This window comes from Ascidiella aspersa, chromosome 3, assembly GCF_963924565.1.
Source record: "Ascidiella aspersa chromosome 3, kaAscAspe10.2, whole genome shotgun sequence".
Classification (NCBI taxonomy): domain Eukaryota; kingdom Metazoa; phylum Chordata; class Ascidiacea; order Phlebobranchia; family Ascidiidae; genus Ascidiella; species Ascidiella aspersa.
In genome coordinates this window covers 11258654-11281087 of record NC_139449.1, presented here as the reverse complement: position 1 = coordinate 11281087, position 22434 = coordinate 11258654, and the positions used below count along the sequence as shown (strand labels likewise).

General features: G+C 35.2%; 8 non-coding genes across 8 annotated transcripts; all 8 read left to right on the top strand.

Moving 5' to 3' along the window:
- Window positions 1–5830: 5830 nt before the first annotated feature.
- Window positions 5831–5902, top strand: Trnad-guc (transfer RNA aspartic acid (anticodon GUC)). Its single transcript has one exon. It is a non-coding gene; the product is annotated as a tRNA-Asp (tRNA).
- A 1655-nt stretch (window positions 5903–7557) lies between these two features.
- Window positions 7558–7629, top strand: Trnad-guc (transfer RNA aspartic acid (anticodon GUC)). Its single transcript has one exon. It is a non-coding gene; the product is annotated as a tRNA-Asp (tRNA).
- A 1655-nt stretch (window positions 7630–9284) lies between these two features.
- Trnad-guc (transfer RNA aspartic acid (anticodon GUC)) lies at window positions 9285–9356 on the top strand. Its single transcript has one exon. It is a non-coding gene; the product is annotated as a tRNA-Asp (tRNA).
- Window positions 9357–11017: 1661 nt separating this feature from the next.
- Trnad-guc (transfer RNA aspartic acid (anticodon GUC)) lies at window positions 11018–11089 on the top strand. The gene has a single exon. It is a non-coding gene; the product is annotated as a tRNA-Asp (tRNA).
- A 1657-nt stretch (window positions 11090–12746) lies between these two features.
- On the top strand, window positions 12747–12818 carry Trnad-guc (transfer RNA aspartic acid (anticodon GUC)). The gene has a single exon. It is a non-coding gene; the product is annotated as a tRNA-Asp (tRNA).
- A 1660-nt stretch (window positions 12819–14478) lies between these two features.
- On the top strand, window positions 14479–14550 carry Trnad-guc (transfer RNA aspartic acid (anticodon GUC)). The gene has a single exon. It is a non-coding gene; the product is annotated as a tRNA-Asp (tRNA).
- A 3968-nt stretch (window positions 14551–18518) lies between these two features.
- Window positions 18519–18590, top strand: Trnad-guc (transfer RNA aspartic acid (anticodon GUC)). Its single transcript has one exon. It is a non-coding gene; the product is annotated as a tRNA-Asp (tRNA).
- A 2160-nt stretch (window positions 18591–20750) lies between these two features.
- Trnad-guc (transfer RNA aspartic acid (anticodon GUC)) lies at window positions 20751–20822 on the top strand. Its single transcript has one exon. It is a non-coding gene; the product is annotated as a tRNA-Asp (tRNA).
- The last annotated feature ends 1612 nt before the right edge of the window (window positions 20823–22434 follow it).

Here is a 22434-nt window from a genome sequence, read left to right as displayed (position 1 = left end):
ATTGACCACCCGCTTGCAGAACGGCTGTCCCTTTGATGTACTAATCACAATCTGTATTACCTCTTTAATCAGTTTATCAAGTATTTTTCGGTTTCAATCTCATCAAAGCAAACGATGAACTAAAGACAAATATGCAAAATAAGTTTTTCAGTACCTTGAATAAGTACTCAACTGAATATAAATCTTCACTTAGTTAAACTAGAGATATCTAAAGCTTGTTGATAAATATACACGTATAATGACGAGCCAATTAAAACAATATTTCCAATTATCACTGATGGTTTTACAACTTTACAGTATTCAACAAAAATGTGTTTAGCTATTATTTTGAAATCACCAATTCTTGTTCTTTTTGAAAGACACACAAATCAATAAAGTTCAAATGCAATTTAATTTGTTTGCAAGTGGTCTTACGTTTAATGTTGAATATTTCTATCATCTGAGATGTATAGGAAACACGGTTCGATTAGTAAACCATACAATTGTTAACAAAAATATGGATAGAGTTGATATGATATATTAATTTGTAAATGTGACATTCCAAATCTCAGAAGCTTTTTTTTTTCTTTCTTATTATTCAAAACGCGAAATAACACCAGCCAATATAGGTATGCTACCCTGTCACGTCTTCCTCGTTAGTATAGTGGTCAGTATCCCCGCCTTTCACGCGGGATACCGGGGTTCGATTCCCCGACGGGGAGATCTTTTTCAAAGGCTGAAGTTATTCATTTGCGTTTTCTACTCTTATGTTATTTCGATTCCGCTCAAATTGTAAACCTTAACATAATTCTAGATATAACTGATTGGAAGTTGGTAGTTGAAACATGAATGAAATACACGAACTTTGCTGTATATTTGGAACCATGAAATTACATGAATAACATTTGAAAACTGAAACATAACAGATAAATACGTGCGCATATATAAAGACAAAACAATAAACAAAAGCTGAATAATATTTTTTTTAATACAAAAGGTTGGAACAAACATATACTTAATATAGAAAATGAAAATAATAAAATGATGCAACATTTTATGCAACAGCACACGTGCGCAAGTTTTGCTGACAACGCCGACCATGTTGACCTCGCAGAACACTGGTAACCAACGAAGAGCATGACAGGTTCGGGAAAGATGGACCAACATCAGATATTTTACTGAAATTGATTCTTCTTCCAATTGGCACTGTAGTTGTTTGATGAGCGTAAGAAGGATTTTTGCAAGCAGTGATATCTGACACGTGTCTAAAACGTTTCGCTTGCTGTCGATAGTCTTTGAAAAGGCATTCTGGTTGGCATTGCAAACGATCGTTTACATGTTCATTTTCTTCGCTTCGAGCTCGTTTCCTTGTTGTACTAGTCGTTGCAGATTTGTTAATGCAAGTGGGTTTACTGTTGGTTGATTGTCTCTTCATTCTACGTCTTGGTTTCGCTGTATGAAATATTTCAATCTTTGGAGACACGTGAAGCGTTTCACAGAAACTCATGCTCAGGAGTCCGATTGCATTGCAGTTCTCAACAGCATTGGGTGACATTTTATTACTAAAGTCGTCTTGCGATAAATTGAACTCGCTTTTATAATTGTGTCAAACGAAGTATAAGCCAAGTAGTTGATTCCATATTTTTATAGGCAGCAAAGCTGATTTTGATAATTCCAAACAAAAAAGGAGAACTGTCTAATGAAGCGCTGCTGAAATTTTCTGTTAACCTTATCAGTGTTGTTTTTTCAAATTCATTGACCACCCGCTTGCAGAACGGCTGTCCCTTTGATGTACTAATCACAATCTGTATTACCTCTTTAATCAGTTTATCAAGTATTTTTCGGTTTCAATCTCATCAAAGCAAACGATGCACTAAAGACAAATATACAAAATAAGTTTTTCAGTACCTTGAATAAGTACTCAACTGAATATAAATCTTCACTTAGTTAAACTAGAGATATCTAAAGCTTGTTGATAAATATACACGTATAATGACGAGCCAATTAAAATAATATTTCCAATTATCACTGATGGTTTTACAACTTTGCAGTATTCAACAAAAATGTGTTTAGCTATTATTTTGAAATCACCAATTCTTGTGCTTTTTGAAAGACACACAAATCAATAAAGTTCAAATGCAATTTAATTTGTTTGCAAGTGGTCTTACGTTTAATGTTGAATATTTCTATCATCTGAGATGTATAGGAAACACGGTTCGATTAGTAAACCATACAATTGTTAACAAAAATATGGATAGAGTTGATATGATATATTAATTTGTAAATGTGACATTCCAAATCTCAGAAGCTTTTTTTTTCTTTCTTATTATTCAAAACGCGAAATAACACCAGCCAATATAGGTATGCTACCCTGTCACGTCTTCCTCGTTAGTATAGTGGTCAGTATCCCCGCCTGTCACGCGGGAGACCGGTGTTCGATTCCCCGACGGGGAGATCTTTTTCAAAGGCTGAAGTTATTCATTTGCTTTTTCTACTCTTATGTTATTTCGATTCCGCTCAAATTGTAAACCTTAACATAATTCTAGATATAACTGATTGGAAGTTGGTAGTTGAAACATTAATGAAATACACGAACTTTGCTGTATATTTGGAACCATGAAATTACATGAATAACATTTGAAAACTGAAACATAACAGATAAATACGTGCGCATATATAAAGACAAAACAATAAAGAAAAGCTGAATAATATTTTTTTTAATACAAAAGGTTGGAACAAACATATACTTAATATAGAAAATGAAAATAATAAAATGATGCAACATTTTATGCAACAGCACACGTGCGCAAGTTTTGCTGACAACGCCGACCATGTTGACCTCGCAGAACACTGGTAACCAACGAAGAGCATGACAGGTTCGGGAAAGATGGACCAACATCAGATGTTTTTTTGCTGAAATTGATTCTTCTTCCAATTGGCACTGTAGTTGTTTGATGAGCGTAAGAAGGATTTTTGCAAGCAGTGATATCTGACACGTGTCTAAAACGTTTCGCTTGCTGTCGATAGTCTTTGAAAAGGCATTCTGGTTGGCATTGCAAACGATCGTTTACATGTTCATTTTCTTCGCTTCGAGCTCGTTTCCTTGTTGTACTAGTCGTTGCAGATTTGTTAATGCAAGTGGGTTTACTGTTGGTTGATTGTCTCTTCATTCTACGTCTTGGTTTCGCTGTATGAAATCTTTCAATCTTTGGAGACACGTGAAGCGTTTCACAGAAACTCATGCTCAGGAGTCCGATTGCATTGCAGTTCTCAACAGCATTGGGTGACATTTTATTACTAAAGTCGTCTTGCGATAAATTGAACTCGCTTTTATAATTGTGTCAAACGAAGTATAAGCCAAGTAGTTGATTCCGTATTTATATAGGCAGCAAAGCTGATTTTGATAATTACAAAGAAAAAAGGAGAACTGTCTAATGAAGCGCTGCTGAAATTTTCTGTTAACCTTATCAGTGTTGTTTTTTCAAATTCATTGACCACCCGCTTGCAGAACGGCTGTCCCTTTGATGTACTAATCACAATCTGTATTACCTCTTTAATCAGTTTATCAAGTATTTTTCGGTTTCAATCTCATCAAAGCAAACGATGCACTAAAGACAAATATACAAAATAAGTTTTTCAGTACCTTGAATAAGTACTCAACTGAATATAAATCTTCACTTAATTAAACTAGAGATATCTAAAGCTTGTTGATAAATATACACGTATAATGACGAGCCAATTAAAATAATATTTCCAATTATCACTGATGGTTTTACAACTTTGCAGTATTCAACAAAAATGTGTTTAGCTATTATTTTGAAATCACCAATTCTTATGCTTTTTGAAAGACACACAAATCAATAAAGTTCAAATGCAATTTAATTTGTTTGCAAGTGGTCTTACGTTTAATGTTGAATATTTCTATCATCTGAGATGTATAGGAAACACGGTTCGATTAGTAAACCATACAATTGTTAACAAAAATATGGATAGAGTTGATATGATATATTAATTTGTAAATGTGACATTCCAAATCTCAGAAGCTTTTTTTTTCTTTCTTATTATTCAAAACGCGAAATAACACCAGCCAATATAGGTATGCTACCCTTTCACGTCTTCCTCGTTAGTATAGTGGTCAGTATCCCCGCCTGTCACGCGGGAGACCGGTGTTCGATTCCCCGACGGGGAGATCTTTTTCAAAGGCTGAAGTTATTCATTTGCTTTTTCTACTCTTATGTTATTTCGATTCCGCTCAAATTGTAAACCTTAACATAATTCTAGATATAACTGATTGGAAGTTGGTAGTTGAAACATTAATGAAATACACGAACTTTGCTGTATATTTGGAACCATGAAATTACATGAATAACATTTGAAAACTGAAACATAACAGATAAATACGTGCGCATATATAAAGACAAAACAATAAAGAAAAGCTGAATAATATTTTTTTTAATACAAAAGGTTGGAACAAACATATACTTAATAAAGAAAATGAAAATAATAAAATGATGCAACATTTTATGCAACAGCACACGTGCGCAAGTTTTGCTGACAACGCCGACCATGTTGACCTCGCAGAACACTGGTAACCAACGAAGAGCATGACAGGTTCGGGAAAGATGGACCAACATCAGATGTTTTTTTGCTGAAATTGATTCTTCTTCCAATTGGCACTGTAGTTGTTTGATGAGCTTAAGAAGGATTTTTGCAAGCAGTGATATCTGACACGTGTCTAAAACGTTTCGCTTGCTGTCGATAGTCTTTGAAAAGGCATTCTGGTTGGCATTGCAAACGATCGTTTACATGTTCATTTTCTTCGCTTCGAGCTCGTTTCCTTGTTGTACTAGTCGTTGCAGATTTGTTAATGCAAGTGGGTTTACTGTTGGTTGATTGTCTCTTCATTCTACGTCTTGGTTTCGCTGTATGAAATATTTCAATCTTTGGAGACACGTGAAGCGTTTCACAGAAACTCATGCTCAGGAGTCCGATTGCATTGCAGTTCTCAACAGCATTGGGTGACATTTTATTACTAAAGTCGTCTTGCGATAAATTGAACTCGCTTTTATAATTGTGTCAAACGAAGTATAAGCCAAGTAGTTGATTCCGTATTTATATAGGCAGCAAAGCTGATTTTGATAATTACAAAGAAAAAAGGAGAACTGTCTAATGAAGCGCTGCTGAAATTTTCTGTTAACCTTATCAGTGTTGTTTTTTCAAATTCATTGACCACCCGCTTGCAGAACGGCTGTCCCTTTGATGTACTAATCACAATCTGTATTACCTCTTTAATCAGTTTATCAAGTATTTTTCGGTTTCAATCTCATCAAAGCAAACGATGCACTAAAGACAAATATACACAATAAGTTGTTCAGTACCTTGAATAAGTACTCAACTGAATATAAATCTTCACTTAGTTAAACTAGAGATATCTAAAGCTTGTTGATAAATATACACGTATAATGACCAGCCAATTAAAATAATATTTCCAATTATCACTGATGGTTTTACAACTTTACAGTATTCAACAAAAATGTGTTTAGCTATTATTTTGAAATCACAAATTCTTGTTCTTTTTGAAAGACACACAAATCAATAAAGTTCAAATGCAATTTAATTTGTTTGCAAGTGGTCTTACGTTTAATGTTGAATATTTCTATCATCTGAGATGTATAGGAAACACGGTTCGATTAGTAAACCATACAATTGTTAACAAAAATATGGATAGAGTTGATATGATATATTAATTTGTAAATGTGACATTCCAAACTCAGAAGCTTTTTTTTTCTTTCTTATTATTCAAAACGCGAAATAACACCAGCCAATATAGGTATGCTACCCTGTCACGTCTTCCTCGTTAGTATAGTGGTCAGTATCCCCGCCTGTCACGCGGGAGACCGGGGATCGATTCCCCGACGGGGAGATCTTTTTCAAAGGCTGAAGTTATTCATTTGCTTTTTCTACTCTTATGTTATTTCGATTCCGCTCAAATTGTAAACCTTAACATAATTCTAGATATAACTGATTGGAAGTTGGTAGTTGAAACATGAATGAAATACACGAACTTTGCTGTATATTTGGAACCATGAAATTACATGAATAACATTTGAAAACTGAAACATAACAGATAAATACGTGCGCATATATAAAGACAAAACAATAAAGAAAAGCTGAATAATATTTTTTTTAATACAAAAGGTTGGAACAAACATATACTTAATATAGAAAATGAAAATAATAAAATGATGCAACATTTTATGCAACAGCACACGTGCGCAAGTTTTGCTGACAACGCCGACCATGTTGACCTCGCAGAACACTGGTAACCAACGAAGAGCATGACAGGTTCGGGAAAGATGGACCAACATCAGATATTTTACTGAAATTGATTCTTCTTCCAATTGGCACTGTAGTTGTTTGGTGAGCGTAAGAAGAATTTTTGCAAGCAGTGATATCTGACACGTGTCTAAAACGTTTCGCTTGCTGTCGATAGTCTTTGAAAAGGCATTCTGGTTGGCATTGCAAACGATCGTTTACATGTTCATTTTCTTCGCTTCGAGCTCGTTTCCTTGTTGTACTAGTCGTTGCAGATTTGTTAATGCAAGTGGGTTTACTGTTGGTTGATTGTCTCTTCATTCTACGTCTTGGTTTCGCTGTATGAAATATTTCAATCTTTGGAGACACGTGAAGCGTTTCACAGAAACTCATGCTCAGGAGTCCGATTGCATTGCAGTTCTCAACAGCATTGGGTGACATTTTATTACTAAAGTCGTCTTGCGATAAATTGAACTCGCTTTTATAATTGTGTCAAACGAAGTATAAGCCAAGTAGTTGATTCCGTATTTATATAGGCAGCAAAGCTGATTTTGATAATTACAAAGAAAAAAGGAGAACTGTCTAATGAAGCGCTGCTGAAATTTTCTGTTAACCTTATCAGTGTTGTTTTTTCAAATTCATTGACCACCCGCTTGCAGAACGGCTGTCCCTTTGATGTACTAATCACAATCTGTATTACCTCTTTAATCAGTTTATCAAGTATTTTTCGGTTTCAATCTCATCAAAGCAAACGACTAAAGACAAATATACACAATAAGTTGTTCAGTACCTTGAATAAGTACTCAACTGAATATAAATCTTCACTTAGTTAAACTAGAGATATCTAAAGCTTGTTGATAAATATACACGTATAATGACCAGCCAATTAAAATAATATTTCCAATTATCACTGATGGTTTTACAACTTTACAGTATTCAACAAAAATGTGTTTAGCTATTATTTTGAAATCACAAATTCTTGTTCTTTTTGAAAGACACACAAATCAATAAAGTTCAAATGCAATTTAATTTGTTTGCAAGTGGTCTTACGTTTAATGTTGAATATTTCTATCATCTGAGATGTATAGGAAACACGGTTCGATTAGTAAACCATACAATTGTTAACAAAAATATGGATAGAGTTGATATGATATATTAATTTGTAAATGTGACATTCCAAACTCAGAAGCTTTTTTTTTCTTTCTTATTATTCAAAACGCGAAATAACACCAGCCAATATAGGTATGCTACCCTGTCACGTCTTCCTCGTTAGTATAGTGGTCAGTATCCCCGCCTGTCACGCGGGAGACCGGGGTTCGATTCCCCGACGGGGAGATCTTTTTCAAAGGCTGAAGTTATTCATTTGCTTTTTCTACTCTTATGTTATTTCGATTCCGCTCAAATTGTAAACCTTAACATAATTCTAGATATAACTGATTGGAAGTTGGTAGTTGAAACATGAATGAAATACACGAACTTTGCTGTATATTTGGAACCATGAAATTACATGAATAACATTTGAAAACTGAAACATAACAGATAAATACGTGCGCATATATAAAGACAAAACAATAAAGAAAAGCTGAATAATATTTTTTTTAATACAAAAGGTTGGAACAAACATATACTTAATATAGAAAATGAAAATAATAAAATGATGCAACATTTTATGCAACAGCACACGTGCGCAAGTTTTGCTGACAACGCCGACCATGTTGACCTCGCAGAACACTGGTAACCAACGAAGAGCATGACAGGTTCGGGAAAGATGGACCAACATCAGATATTTTACTGAAATTGATTCTTCTTCCAATTGGCACTGTAGTTGTTTGGTGAGCGTAAGAAGAATTTTTGCAAGCAGTGATATCTGACACGTGTCTAAAACGTTTCGCTTGCTGTCGATAGTCTTTGAAAAGGCATTCTGGTTGGCATTGCAAACGATCGTTTACATGTTCATTTTCTTCGCTTCGAGCTCGTTTCCTTGTTGTACTAGTCGTTGCAGATTTGTTAATGCAAGTGGGTTTACTGTTGGTTGATTGTCTCTTCATTCTACGTCTTGGTTTCGCTGTATGAAATATTTCAATCTTTGGAGACACGTGAAGCGTTTCACAGAAACTCATGCTCAGGAGTCCGATTGCATTGCAGTTCTCAACAGCATTGGGTGACATTTTATTACTAAAGTCGTCTTGCGATAAATTGAACTCGCTTTTATAATTGTGTCAAACGAAGTATAAGCCAAGTAGTTGATTCCGTATTTATATAGGCAGCAAAGCTGATTTTGATAATTACAAAGAAAAAAGGAGAACTGTCTAATGAAGCGCTGCTGAAATTTTCTGTTAACCTTATCAGTGTTGTTTTTTCAAATTCATTGACCACCCGCTTGCAGAACGGCTGTCCCTTTGATGTACTAATCACAATCTGTATTACCTCTTTAATCAGTTTATCAAGTATTTTTCGGTTTCAATCTCATCAAAGCAAACGACTAAAGACAAATATACACAATAAGTTGTTCAGTACCTTGAATAAGTACTCAACTGAATATAAATCTTCACTTAGTTAAACTAGAGATATCTAAAGCTTGTTGATAAATATACACGTATAATGACCAGCCAATTAAAATAATATTTCCAATTATCACTGATGGTTTTACAACTTTACAGTATTCAACAAAAATGTGTTTAGCTATTATTTTGAAATCACAAATTCTTGTTCTTTTTGAAAGACACACAAATCAATAAAGTTCAAATGCAATTTAATTTGTTTGCAAGTGGTCTTACGTTTAATGTTGAATATTTCTATCATCTGAGATGTATAGGAAACACGGTTCGATTAGTAAACCATACAATTGTTAACAAAAATATGGATAGAGTTGATATGATATATTAATTTGTAAATGTGACATTCCAAACTCAGAAGCTTTTTTTTTCTTTCTTATTATTCAAAACGCGAAATAACACCAGCCAATATAGGTATGCTACCCTGTCACGTCTTCCTCGTTAGTATAGTGGTCAGTATCCCCGCCTGTCACGCGGGAGACCGGGGTTCGATTCCCCGACGGGGAGATCTTTTTCAAAGGCTGAAGTTATTCATTTGCTTTTTCTACTCTTATGTTATTTCGATTCCGCTCAAATTGTAAACCTTAACATAATTCTAGATATAACTGATTGGAAGTTGGTAGTTGAAACATGAATGAAATACACGAACTTTGCTGTATATTTGGAACCATGAAATTACATGAATAACATTTGAAAACTGAAACATAACAGATAAATACGTGCGCATATATAAAGACAAAACAATAAAGAAAAGCTGAATAATATTTTTTTTAATACAAAAGGTTGGAACAAACATATACTTAATATAGAAAATGAAAATAATAAAATGATGCAACATTTTATGCAACAGCACACGTGCGCAAGTTTTGCTGACAACGCCGACCATGTTGACCTCGCAGAACACTGGTAACCAACGAAGAGCATGACAGGTTCGGGAAAGATGGACCAACATCAGATATTTTACTGAAATTGATTCTTCTTCCAATTGGCACTGTAGTTGTTTGGTGAGCGTAAGAAGGATTTTTGCAAGCAGTGATATCTGACACGTGTCTAAAACGTTTCGCTTGCTGTCGATAGTCTTTGAAAAGGCATTCTGGTTGGCATTGCAAACGATCGTTTACATGTTCATTTTCTTCGCTTCGAGCTCGTTTCCTTGTTGTACTAGTCGTTGCAGATTTGTTAATGCAAGTGGGTTTACTGTTGGTTGATTGTCTCTTCATTCTACGTCTTGGTTTCGCTGTATGAAATCTTTCAATCTTTGGAGACACGTGAAGCGTTTCACAGAAACTCATGCTCAGGAGTCCGATTGCATTGCAGTTCTCAACAGCATTGGGTGACATTTTATTACTAAAGTCGTCTTGCGATAAATTGAACTCGCTTTTATAATTGTGTCAAACGAAGTATAAGCCAAGTAGTTGATTCCGTATTTATATAGGCAGCAAAGCTGATTTTGATAATTACAAAGAAAAAAGGAGAACTGTCTAATGAAGCGCTGCTGAAATTTTCTGTTAACCTTATCAGTGTTGTTTTTTCAAATTCATTGACCACCCGCTTGCAGAACGGCTGTCCCTTTGATGTACTAATCACAATCTGTATTACCTCTTTAATCAGTTTATCAAGTATTTTTCGGTTTCAATCTCATCAAAGCAAACGATGAACTAAAGACAAATATACAAAATAAGTTTTTCAGTACCTTGAATAAGTACTCAACTGAATATAAATCTTCACTTAGTTAAACTAGAGATATCTAAAGCTTGTTGATAAATATACACGTATAATGACGAGCCAATTAAAATAATATTTCCAATTATCACTGATGGTTTTACAACTTTACAGTATTCAACAAAAATGTGTTTAGCTATTATTTTGAAATCACCAATTCTTGTTCTTTTTGAAAGACACACAAATCAATAAAGTTCAAATGCAATTTAATTTGTTTGCAAGTGGTCTTACGTTTAATGTTGAATATTTCTATCATCTGAGATGTATAGGAAACACGGTTCGATTAGTAAACCATACAATTGTTAACAAAAATATGGATAGAGTTGATATGATATATTAATTTGTAAATGTGACATTCCAAATCTCAGAAGCTTTTTTTTTTCTTTCTTATTATTCAAAACGCGAAATAACACCAGCCAATATAGGTATGCTACCCTGTCACGTCTTCCTCGTTAGTATAGTGGTCAGTATCCCCGCCTGTCACGCGGGATACCGGGGTTCGATTCCCCGACGGGGAGATCTTTTTCAAAGGCTGAAGTTATTCATTTGCGTTTTCTACTCTTATGTTATTTCGATTCCGCTCAAATTGTAAACCTTAACATAATTCTAGATATAACTGATTGGAAGTTGGTAGTTGAAACATGAATGAAATACACGAACTTTGCTGTATATTTGGAACCATGAAATTACATGAATAACATTTGAAAACTGAAACATAACAGATAAATACGTGCGCATATATAAAGACAAAACAATAAACAAAAGCTGAATAATATTTTTTTTAATACAAAAGGTTGGAACAAACATATACTTAATATAGAAAATGAAAATAATAAAATGATGCAACATTTTATGCAACAGCACACGTGCGCAAATTTTGCTGACAACGCCGACCATGTTGACCTCGCAGAACACTGGTAACCAACGAAGAGCATGACAGGTTCGGGAAAGATGGACCAACATCAGATATTTTACTGAAATTGATTCTTCTTCCAATTGGCACTGTAGTTGTTTGGTGAGCGTAAGAAGTTTTGCAAGCAGTGATATCTGACACGTGTCTAAAACGTTTCGCTTGCTGTCGATAGTCTTTGAAAAGGCATTCTGGTTGGCATTGCAAACGATCGTTTACATGTTCATTTTCTTCGCTTCGAGCTCGTTTCCTTGTTGTACTAGTCGTTGCAGATTTGTTAATGCAAGTGGGTTTACTGTTGGTTGATTGTCTCTTCATTCTACGTCATGGTTTCGCTGTATGAAATATTTCAATCTTTGGAGACACGTGAAGCGTTTCACAGAAACTCATGCTCAGGAGTCCGATTGCGTTGCAGTTCTCAACAGCATTGGGTGACATTTTATTACTAAAGTCGTCTTGCGATAAATTGAACTCGTTTTTATAATTGTGTCAAACGAAGTATAAGCCAAGTAGTTGATTCCGTATTTATATAGGCAGCAAAGCTGATTTTGATAATTACAAAGAAAAAAGGAAAACTGTCTAATGAAGCGCTGCTGAAATTTTCTGTTAACCTTATCAGTGTTGTTTTTTCAAATTCATTGACCACCCGCTTGCAGAACGGCTGTCCCTTTGATGTACTAATCACAATCTGTATTACCTCTTTAATCAGTTTATCAAGTATTTTTCGGTTTCAATCTCATCAAAGCAAACGATGCACTAAAGACAAATATACAAAATAAGTTTTTCAGTACCTTGAATAAGTACTCAACTGAATATAAATCTTCACTTAGTTAAACTAGAGATATCTAAAGCTTGTTGATAAATATACACGTATAATGACGAGCCAATTAAAATAATATTTCCAATTATCACTGATGGTTTTACAACTTTACAGTATTCAACAAAAATGTGTTTAGCTATTATTTTGAAATCACCAATTCTTGTTCTTTTTGAAAGACACACAAATCAATAAAGTTCACTTGCAATTTAATTTGTTTGCAAGTAGTCTTACGTTTAATGTTGAATATTTTCATCATCTGAGATGTATAGGAAACACGGTTCGATTAGTAAACCATACAATTGTTAACAAAAATATGGATAGAGTTAATATGATATATTAATTTGTAAATGTGACATTCCAAATCTCAGAAGCTTTTTTTTTCATTTTTATTATTCAAAACGCGAAATAACACCAGCCAATATAGGTATGCTACCCTGTCACGTCTTCCTCGTTAGTATAGTGGTCAGTATCCCCGCCTGTCACGCGGGAGACCGGGGTTCGATTCCCCGACGGGGAGATCTTTTTCAAAGGCTGAAGTTATTCATTTGCTTTTTCTACTCTTATGTTATTTCGATTCCGCTCAAATTGTAAACCTTAACATAATTCTAGATATAACTGATTGGAAGTTGGTAGTTGAAACATGAATGAAATACACGAACTTTGCTGTATATTTGGAACCATGAAATTACATGAATAACATTTGAAAACTGAAACATAACAGATAAATACGTGCGCATATATAAAGACAAAACAATAAAGAAAAGCTGAATAATATTTTTTTTAATACAAAAGGTTGGAACAAACATATACTTAATATAGAAAATGAAAATAATAAAATGATGCAACATTTTATGCAACAGCACACGTGCGCAAGTTTTGCTGACAACGCCGACCATGTTGACCTCGCAGAACACTGGTAACCAACGAAGAGCATGACAGGTTCGGGAAAGATGGACCAACATCAGATATTTTACTGAAATTGATTCTTCTTCCAATTGGCACTGTAGTTGTTTGGTGAGCGTAAGAAGGATTTTTGCAAGCAGTGATATCTGACACGTGTCTAAAACGTTTCGCTTGCTGTCGATAGTCTTTGAAAAGGCATTCTGGTTGGCATTGCAAACGATCGTTTACATGTTCATTTTCTTCGCTTCGAGCTCGTTTCCTTGTTGTACTAGTCGTTGCAGATTTGTTAATGCAAGTGGGTTTACTGTTGGTTGATTGTCTCTTCATTCTACGTCTTGGTTTCGCTGTATGAAATCTTTCAATCTTTGGAGACACGTGAAGCGTTTCACAGAAACTCATGCTCAGGAGTCCGATTGCATTGCAGTTCTCAACAGCATTGGGTGACATTTTATTACTAAAGTCGTCTTGCGATAAATTGAACTCGCTTTTATAATTGTGTCAAACGAAGTATAAGCCAAGTAGTTGATTCCATATTTTTATAGGCAGCAAAGCTGATTTTGATAATTCCAAACAAAAAAGGAGAACTGTCTAATGAAGCGCTGCTGAAATTTTCTGTTAACCTTATCAGTGTTGTTTTTTCAAATTCATTGACCACCCGCTTGCAGAACGGCTATCCCTTTGATGTACTAATCACAATCTGTATTACCTCTTTAATCAGTTTATCAAGTATTTTTCGGTTTCAATCTCATCAAAGCAAACGATGCACTAAAGACAAATATACAAAATAAGTTTTTCAGTACCTTGAATAAGTACTCAACTGAATATAAATCTTCACTTAGTTAAACTAGAGATATCTAAAGCTTGTTGATAAATATACACGTATAATGACGAGCCAATTAAAATAATATTTCCAATTATCACTGATGGTTTTACAACTTTACAGTATTCAACAAAAATGTGTTTAGCTATTATTTTGAAATCACCAATTCTTGTTATTTTTGAAAGACACACAAATCAATAAAGTTCAAATGCAATTTAATTTGTTTGCAAGTGGTCTTACGTTTAATGTTGAATATTTCTATCATCTGAGATGTATAGGAAACACGGTTCGATTAGTAAACCATACAATTGTTAACAAAAATATGGATAGAGTTGATATGATATATTAATTTGTAAATGTGACATTCCAAACCTCAGAAGCTTTTTTTTTCTTTCTTATTATTCAAAACGCGAAATAACACCAGCCAATATAGGTATGCTACCCTGTCACGTCTTCCTCGTTAGTATAGTGGTCAGTATCCCCGCCTGTCACGCGGGAGACCGGGGTTCGATTCCCCGACGGGGAGATCTTTTTCAAAGGCTGAAGTTATTCATTTGCTTTTTCTACTCATATGTTATTTCGATTCCGCTCAAATTGTAAACCTTAACATAATTCTAGATATAACTGATCGGAAGTTGGTAGTTGAAACATGAATGAAATACACGAACTTTGCTGTATATTTGGAACCATGAAATTACATGAATAACATTTGAAAACTGAAACAAAACAGATAAATACGTGCGCATATATAAAGACAAAACAATAAAGAAAAGCTGAATAATATTTTTTTTAATACAAAACGTTGGAACAAACATATACTTAATATAGAAAATGAAAATAATAAAATTATGCAACATTTTGTGCAACAGCACACGTGCGCAAGTTTTGCTGACAACGCCGACCATGTTGACCTCGCAGAACACTGGTAACCAACGAAGAGCATGACAGGTTCGGGAAAGATTGACCAACATCAGATAATTTACTGAAATTGATTCTTCTTCCAATTGGCACTGTAGTTGTTTGGTGAGCGTAAGAAGGATTTTTGCAAGCAGTGATATCTGACACGTGTCTAAAACGTTTCGCTTGCTGTCGATAGTCTTTGAAAAGGCATTCTGGTTGGCATTGCAAACGATCGTTTACATGTTAATAGTCCTCGCTTAGAGCTCGTTTCCTTGTTGTACTAGTCGTTGCAGATTTGTTAATGCAAGTGGGTTTACTGTTGGTTGATTGTCTCTTCATTCTACGTCTTGGTTTCGCTGTATGAAATCTTTCAATCTTTGGAGACACTTGAAGCGTTTCACAGAAACTCATGCTCAGGAGTCCGATTGCATTGCAGTTCTCAACAGCATTGGGTGACATTTTATTACTAAAGTCGTCTTGCGATAAATTGAACTCGCTTTTATAATTGTGTCAAACGAAGTATAAGCCAAGTAGTTGATTCCGTATTTATATAGGCAGCAAAGCTGATTTTGATAATTACAAAGAAAAAAGGAGAACTGTCTAATGAAGCGCTGCTGAAATTTTCTGTTAACCTTATCAGTGTTGTTTTTTCAAATTCATTGACCACCCGCTTGCAGAACGGCTGTCCCTTTGATGTACTAATCACAATCTGTATTACCTCTTTAATCAGTTTATCAAGTATTTTTCGGTTTCAATCTCATCAAAGCAAACGATGCACTAAAGACAAATATACAAAATAAGTTTTTCAGTACCTTGAATAAGTACTCAACTGAATATAAATCTTCACTTAGTTAAACTAGAGATATCTAAAGCTTGTTGATAAATATACACGTATAATGACGAGCCAATTAAAATAATATTTCCAATTATCACTGATGGTTTTACAACTTTACAGTATTCAACAAAAATGTGTTTAGCTATTATTTTGAAATCACCAATTCTTGTTCTTTTTGAAAGACACACAAATCAATAAAGTTCAAATGCAATTTAATTTGTTTGCAAGTGGTCTTACGTTTAATGTTGAATATTTCTATCATCTGAGATGTATAGGAAACACGGTTCGATTAGTAAACCATACAATTGTTAACAAAAATATGGATAGAGTTGATATGATATATTAATTTGTAAATGTGACATTCCAAATCTCAGAAGCTTTTTTTTTCTTTTTTATTATTCAAAACGCGAAATAACACCAGCCAATATAGGTATGCTACCCTGTCACGTCTTCCTCGCTAGTATAGTGGTCAGTATCCCCGCCTGTCACGCGGGACACCGGGGTTCGATTCCCCGACGGGGAGATCTTTTTCAAAGGCTGAAGTTATTCATTTGCTTTTTCTACTCTTATGTTATTTCGATTCCGCTCAAATTGTAAACCTTAACATAATTCTAGATATAACCAGGGCTGGGGAGCCGGAGCCGGAGCTGGAGCCCGGAGCCCGGAGCTAAGCATTTTCTCTGGAGCCAGAGCCGGAGCCGGAGCCATTATTATTATTTTTGTGGAGCTGGAGCCGGAGCCGGAGCCATTTTTATTATTTTTTTGGAGCCGGAGCCGGAGCCATTTTTATTATTTTTGTGGAGCTGGAGCCGAAGCCGGAGTCCTTTTTATTATTTTTTTGGAGCTGGAGCCATTTTTCTGGTGCTAAAAATTTGTGGTGCTAAAGCTAAGAAATTATATTTTGTTCCATCTCCAACGTTAGTTAGCCAAAAGCAATTTTTAAAACTTGGCATTGAATAAGTGACTGGTGGCCCCGGAGCTGGAGCCGGAGTCATTGGGTGTGTGTTTGATGGCACCGGAGCTGGAGCCGGAGCCAAAGGATATGAGTTTTTCTACTCCGGAGCTGGAGCCGGAGCCAAAGGATTGAGTTTTACGACTCCGGATCTGGAGCCGGAGCCATTTAATAATTGCCTGATGGCTCCGGAGCTGGAGCCGGAGCTAATGCTATTTTACGGTGGCTCCCCAGCCCTGGATATAACTGATTGGAAGTTGGTAGTTGAAACATGAATGAAATACACGAACTTTGCTGTATATTTGGAACCATGAAATTACATGAATAACATTTGAAAACTGAAACATAACAGATAAATACGTGCGCATATATAAAGACAAAACAATAAAGAAAAGCTGAATAATATTTTTTTTAATACAAAAGGTTGGAACAAACATATACTTAATATAGAAAATGAAAATAATAAAATGATGCAACATTTTATGCAACAGCACACGTGCGCAAGTTTTGCTGACAACGCCGACCATGTTGACCTCGCAGAACACTGGTAACCAACGAAGAGCATGACAGGTTCGGGAAAGATGGACCAACATCAGATATTTTACTGAAATTGATTCTTCTTCCAATTGGCACTGTAGTTGTTTGGTGAGCGTAAGAAGAATTTTTGCAAGCAGTGATATCTGACACGTGTCTAAAACGTTTCGCTTGCTGTCGATAGTCTTTGAAAAGGCATTCTGGTTGGCATTGCAAACGATCGTTTACATGTTCATTTTCTTCGCTTCGAGCTCGTTTCCTTGTTGTACTAGTCGTTGCAGATTTGTTAATGCAAGTGGGTTTACTGTTGGTTGATTGTCTCTTCATTCTACGTCATGGTTTCGCTGTATGAAATATTTCAATCTTTGGAGACACGTGAAGCGTTTCACAGAAACTCATGCTCAGGAGTCCGATTGCGTTGCAGTTCTCAACAGCATTGGGTGACATTTTATTACTAAAGTCGTCTTGCGATAAATTGAACTCGCTTTTATAATTGTGTCAAACGAAGTATAAGCCAAGTAGTTGATTCCGTATTTATATAGGCAGCAAAGCTGATTTTGATAATTACAAAGAAAAAAGGAGAACTGTCTAATGAAGCGCTGCTGAAATTTTCTGTTAACCTTATCAGTGTTGTTTTTTCAAATTCATTGACCACCCGCTTGCAGAACGGCTGTCCCTTTGATGTACTAATCACAATCTGTATTACCTCTTTAATCAGTTTATCAAGTATTTTTCGGTTTCAATCTCATCAAAGCAAACGATGCACTAAAGACAAATATACAAAATAAGTTTTCAGTACCTTGAATAAGTACTCAACTGAATATAAATCTTCACTTAGTTAAACTAGAGATATCTAAAGCTTGTTGATAAATATACACGTATAATGACCAGCCAATTAAAATAATATTTCCAATTATCACTGATGGTTTTACAACTTTACAGTATTCAACAAAAATGTGTTTAGCTATTATTTTGAAATCACAAATTCTTGTTCTTTTTGAAAGACACACAAATCAATAAAGTTCAAATGCAATTTAATTTGTTTGCAAGTGGTCTTACGTTTAATGTTGAATATTTCTATCATCTGAGATGTATAGGAAACACGGTTCGATTAGTAAACCATACAATTGTTAACAAAAATATGGATAGAGTTGATATGATATATTAATTTGTAAATGTGACATTCCAAATCTCAGAAGCTTTTTTTTTCTTTTTTATTATTCAAAACGCGAAATAACACCAGCCAATATAGGTATGCTACCACGTCACGTCTTCCTCGCTAGTATAGTGGTCATTATCCCCGCCTGTCACGCGGGAGACCGGGGTTCGATTCCCCGACGGGGAGATCTTTTTCAAAGGCTGAAGTTATTCATTTGCTTTTTCTACTCTTATGTTATTTCGATTCCGCTCAAATTGTAAACCTTAACATAATTCTAGATATAACCAGGGCTGGGGAGCCGGAGCCGGAGCTGGAGCCCGGAGCCCGGAGCTAAGCATTTTCTCTGGAGCCAGAGCCGGAGCCGGAGCCATTATTATTATTTTTGTGGAGCTGGAGCCGGAGCCGGAGCCATTTTTATTATTTTTGTGGAGCTGGAGCCGAAGCCGGAGTCCTTTTTATTATTTTTTTGGAGCTGGAGCCATTTTTCTGGTGCTAAAAATTTGTGGTGCTAAAGCTAAGAAATTATATTTTGTTCCATCTCCAACGTTAGTTAGCCAAAAGCAATTTTTAAAACTTGGCATTGAATAAGTGACTGGTGGCCCCGGAGCTGGAGCCGGAGTCATTGGGTGTGTGTTTGATGGCACCGGAGCTGGAGCCGGAGCCAAAGGATATGAGTTTTTCTACTCCGGATCTGGAGCCGGAGCCATTTAATAATTGCCTGATGGCTCCGGAGCTGGAGCCGGAGCTAATGCTATTTTACGGTGGCTCCCCAGCCCTGGATATAACTGATTGGAAGTTGGTAGTTGAAACATGAATGAAATACACGAACTTTGCTGTATATTTGGAACCATGAAATTACATGAATAACATTTGAAAACTGAAACATAACAGATAAATACGTGCGCATATATAAAGACAAAACAATAAAGAAAAGCTGAATAATATTTTTTTTAATACAAAAGGTTGGAACAAACATATACTTAATATAGAAAATGAAAATAATAAAATGATGCAACATTTTATGCAACAGCACACGTGCGCAAGTTTTGCTGACAACGCCGACCATGTTGACCTCGCAGAACACTGGTAACCAACGAAGAGCATGACAGGTTCGGGAAAGATGGACCAACATCAGATATTTTACTGAAATTGATTCTTCTTCCAATTGGCACTGTAGTTGTTTGGTGAGCGTAAGAAGGATTTTTGCAAGCAGTGATATCTGACACGTGTCTAAAACGTTTCGCTTGCTGTCGATAGTCTTTGAAAAGGCATTCTGGTTGGCATTGCAAACGATCGTTTACATGTTCATTTTCTTCGCTTCGACATCGCTTCCTCGTTGTACTGGTCGTTGCAGATTTGTTAATGAAAGTGGGTTTACTGTTGGTTGATTGTCTCTTCATTCTACGTCTTGGTTTCGCTGTATGAAATCTTTCAATCTTTGGAGACACGTGAAGCGTTTCACAGAAACTCATGCTCAGGAGTCCGATTGCATTGCAGTTCTCAACAGCATTGGGTGACATTTTATTACTAAAGTCGTGTTGCGATAAATTGAACTCACTTTTATAATTGTGTCAAACGAAGTATAAACCAAGTAGTTGATTCCATATTTATATAGGCAGCAAAGCTGATTTTGATAATTACAAAGAAAAAAGGAGAACTGTCTAATGAAGCGCTGCTGAAATTTTCTGTTAACCTTATCAGTGTTGTTTTTTCAAATACATTGACCACCCGCTTGCAGAACGGCTGTCCCTTTGATGTACTAATCACAATCTGTATTACCTCTTTAATCAGTTTATCAAGTATTTTTCGGTTTCAATCTCATCAAAGCAAACGATGCACTAAAGACAAATATACAAAATAAGTTTTCAGTACCTTGAATAAGTACTCAACTGAATATAAATCTTCACTTAGTTAAACTAGAGATATCTAAAGCTTGTTGATAAATATACACGTATAATGACGAGCCAATTAAAATAATATTTCCAATTATCACTGATGGTTTTACAACTTTACAGTATTCAACAAAAATGTGTTTAGCTATTATTTTGAAATCACCAATTCTTGTTCTTTTTGAAAGACACACAAATCAATAAAGTTCAAATGCAATTTAATTTGTTTGCAAGTGGTCTTACGTTTAATGTTGAATATTTCTATCATCTGAGATGTATAGGAAACACGGTTCGATTAGTAAACCATACAATTGTTAACAAAAATATGGATAGAGTTGATATGATATATTAATTTGTAAATGTGACATTCCAAATCACAGAAGCTTTTTTTTTCTTTCTTATTATTCAAAACGCGAAATAACACCAGCAAATATAGGTATGCTACCCTGTCACGTCTTCCTCGTTAGTATAGTGGTCAGTATCCCCGCCTGTCACGCGGGAGACCGGGGTTCGATTCCCCGACGGGGAGATCTTTTTCAAAGGCTGAAGTTATTCATTTGCTTTTTCTACTCTTATGTTAATTCGATTCCGCTCAAATTGTAAAACTTAACATAATTCTAGATATAACTGATTGGAAGTTGGTAGTTGAAACATGAATGAAATACACGAACTTTGCTGTATATTTGGAACCATGAAATTACATGAATAACATTTGAAAACTGAAACATAACAGATAAATACGTGCGCATATATAAAGACAAAACAATAAAGAAAAGCTGAATAATATTTTTTTCAATACAGAAGATTGGAACAAACATATACTTAATATAGAAAATGAAAATAATAAAATGATGCAACATTTTATGCAACAGCACACGTGCGCAAGTTTTGCTGACAACGCCGACCATGTTGACCTCGCAGAACACTGGTAACCAACGAAGAGCATGACAGGTTCGGGAAAGATGGACCAACATCAGATATTTTACTGAAATTGATTCTTCTTCCAATTGGCACTGTAGTTGTTTGGTGAGCGTAAGAAGGATTTTTGCAAGCAGTGATATCTGACACGTGTCTAAAACGTTTCGCTTGCTGTCGATAGTCTTTGAAAAGGCATTCTGGTTGGCATTGCAAACGATCGTTTACATGTTCATTTTCTTCGCTTCGAGCTCGTTTCCTTGTTGTACTAGTCGTTGCAGATTTGTTAATGCAAGTGGGTTTACTGTTGGTTGATTGTCTCTTCATTCTACGTCTTGGTTTCGCTGTATGAAATCTTTCAATCTTTGGAGACACGTGAAGCGTTTCACAGAAACTCATGCTCAGGAGTCCGATTGCATTGCAGTTCTCAACAGCATTGGGTGACATTTTATTACTAAAGTCGTCTTGCGATAAATTGAACTCGCTTTTATAATTGTGTCAAACGAAGTATAAGCCAAGTAGTTGATTCCATATTTTTATAGGCAGCAAAGCTGATTTTGATAATTCCAAACAAAAAAGGAGAACTGTCTAATGAAGCGCTGCTGAAATTTTCTGTTAACCTTATCAGTGTTGTTTTTTCAAATTCATTGACCACCCGCTTGCAGAACGGCTGTCCCTTTGATGTACTAATCACAATCTGTATTACCTCTTTAATCAGTTTATCAAGTATTTTTCGGTTTCAATCTCATCAAAGCAAACGATGCACTAAAGACAAATATACAAAATAAGTTTTTCAGTACCTTGAATAAGTACTCAACTGAATATAAATCTTCACTTAGTTAAACTAGAGATATCTAAAGCTTGTTGATAAATATACACGTATAATGACGAGCCAATTAAAATAATATTTCCAATTATCACTGATGGTTTTACAACTTTGCAGTATTCAACAAAAATGTGTTTAGCTATTATTTTGAAATCACCAATTCTTGTGCTTTTTGAAAGACACACAAATCAATAAAGTTCAAATGCAATTTAATTTGTTTGCAAGTGGTCTTACGTTTAATGTTGAATATTTCTATCATCTGAGATGTATAGGAAACACGGTTCGATTAGTAAACCATACAATTGTTAACACAATTGTTAACAAAAATATGGATAGAGTTGATATGATATATTAATTTGTAAATGTGACATTCCAAATCTCAGAAGCTTTTTTTTTCTTT